This window comes from Myotis daubentonii, chromosome 7, assembly GCF_963259705.1.
Source record: "Myotis daubentonii chromosome 7, mMyoDau2.1, whole genome shotgun sequence".
In the NCBI taxonomy this organism is placed as follows: domain Eukaryota; kingdom Metazoa; phylum Chordata; class Mammalia; order Chiroptera; family Vespertilionidae; genus Myotis; species Myotis daubentonii.
Window position 1 is genome coordinate 47,365,141 of NC_081846.1, and position 2,845 is coordinate 47,367,985.

The following is a 2,845-nucleotide window of genomic DNA, read 5'->3' on the forward strand; positions in this document are numbered from 1 at the left end:
TTTTTTTTTTTAAATATATTTTATTGATTTTTTACAGAGAGGAAGGGAGAGAGATAGAGAGTTAGAAACATCGATGAGAAAGAAACATCGATCAGCTGCCTTCTGCACATCTCCTATTGGGGATGTGCCCGCAACCCAGGTACATGCCCTTGACCGGAATCGAACCTGGGACCTTTCAGTCCGCAAGCCGGCGCTCTATCCACTGAGCCAAACCGGTTTCGGCCATTGCTGGTTTTGAAGGCGGAGGAATGGGGCCATGAGCCAAGAAATATAAGCAGGCTCTCGAAGTTGGAAAAGGCAAGGCAACCAAGTGTCTCCTGGAGCCTCCAGAAAGGATGCGGCCTTGCTGACACTTTGATTTTGGCCGAGTGAGGCCCATTTAATTTCTAACCCCCAGAACTGTAAGATAATAAATTTGTGTTGTTTTAAGCCACTAAGTTTGTTGTAACTTGTTACAACTGTGATAGCAAACTATTATATTTACCATGCTCAGCTTCTATAAGTTAACTGCCAACATCTCCAGCAAATCTTTGTTTTCATTTTTTTAGGGGATAGCACCACCATATACATAGTTATCCAAGTGGGAGACATCCTTGACCTCTACCGCTCCCCTACAAGTAATTCATCACCAATTCCTTTCAGTTCCTTCTACCTGTAAAATAGCTCCCCCATTCCATTGCATCTCTCTGCAACTGACTCTTTCTAGGCTACAACTTTGAACTGTTAGAATGACTATGTACGAGTGGTGTTCTGTACTCTACGTCTATTCTCCACACTTTCAGATATATCATATAATGTATGTGTGTATGTATATGTAACACACACACACACACACACACACACACACACACTCACATTAAATTGCAATCCCCAGGAAGAACTACATTTTACATCAAGATCTAGGACACACGCACATACTCAGACCAAAAGTTTCACAAAAACGTAATTTCCATACTCTTTCGTAATGTGTGCTATTTCCTATTCTATATAATTTAATCTTAAAATATCCCAACTACTTGTGACTCACTATAAACTTTTCATAACTGACCAATGGATCATGACCTGTAGTTCAAGAAAACATTTTTCTACCTGGCTACTAGAATGTTCTTTCTAAAATACAATCATTATTTTTCTTTAAATTCTTCAATGGCTTCCCACTACTCTAAGGATAAAGGCTTATATAACCCTCCATTATCCAGCTCTTTTATCACTGTAGCTTCATGTTTCTACTCTAACAGGTTCATTTTCATTTTGCAATCCAACCTTACCTACTTACTTTCTGGATGCAGAATGTATCTAGTGTTAGAACACTTCCCCACATAGTCTTGTAGCGAATGCCTGCTCATTCTAACTTCTCAGCTTAGACTTCACTCCCCTCTGGATGCTTTCCCTGGATGCTGGGCCTCGGTTAGGTACCCCTCCTGTGTGCACACTGGACTTCCTCAATGCAATGTTTATCACCCTGTATTTCAACTATGACAGTGCTATTTAAGAGTACTATTTAAGTACTTACTATTCATGCGTTTTGTTCCCCATAGTATACCTAACAGGCCTTCAGTAAATATTTATTAATAAATGCAGCGATCTAGTGGGTTTCTCATGTTGTTGGATATTTGGTTGTTTTTTTAAAATTTTTATTCTAATCCTCACCTGAGGACTGATCTTAGAGAGAGAGAGAGAGGAATTGGGGAGGTGGGGGGAGGGGAAGAGAAACACCAATGTGAGAGGGAAACATTGATTGACTACCTCTTGTATGCACCCCAGCTGGGGATTAAACTGCAACCTAGGTATGTGACCTAACCTGGAATGGAACCCACATTTAAAACAAATTTTTTTTGTATATAGGATGATGCTCCAACTAATTGAGCATTGGTATTTAGTTCTTTTACACCACTGTAACATGTTATAAAATTTTAAAGAAGGCACAAGTCTGGAACATTAAACAGTTTCTAGACTTTAGCTTATGTGAAGGTTTCTAGAATTTAGTGATGTGTGAAGTAGCATGGAACGCTGTGTTCAAGGTTCTCTAGATCTCTCATACTGAGACAAAAACTAGCATCTCCAAGTCTTAATTTCCTCATCTGAATTCCAATACCCATTAACATTTACTCTTGGATATCTCCAAGCATCCCCAATTCAATTCATATCACTTACAGGGATAATAATAGCATGCGCTTAGAACTATCATGAGAAGACAGTGAGTTAAATAATAAAATAATACTTGGCAGATTATTTTTTTATCTATTATTACTACATACCTATGTCAAGTTTTGCCAACACCCTAAGTTACATTGGTTAAGGAGAGCAAGAAGAATGAAGAATAGGAAGAGTGGGATATGAGTATCCTGTATGAGCAAACCTCGTGATATTCTGACTGTTCAGATAGTTGTTTTCTCAGAACTTTCACATTCCTTTAAAAGAAAACTAAAATCTCATTAATGTAACTAATTTGCAATTTCAGTTGTAGAGTATTTTATGAACTTCTTGTGGGGAAAGAGGACCTCTATACTCAGGTAAGCATCTCAGATTGACATATGGTGGTTTTGCTATAGTGGGGAGGAATAACAACCCCCCACCACAAATAAAAAGAAGAGCCATTTGTGAGGTCTGTGTCAGCCAGCCCTCCAGTGCTATCTGACTTCTTATGTAACTAGAGGATTATACATATCTGTCTTCATTTATCTGAGTCACTCCTATAAAATGGTGCAGAAGTTCTTCTTTTAAACGTTAGCAGGCTACAAAATGCCCAAAGAATAAACTATGCTGCAAACATTTTGGATATAACATCTGATATAAGAATAAAAATTCAAAATACACATCCACAAATCAGACTGGCACACTGAAA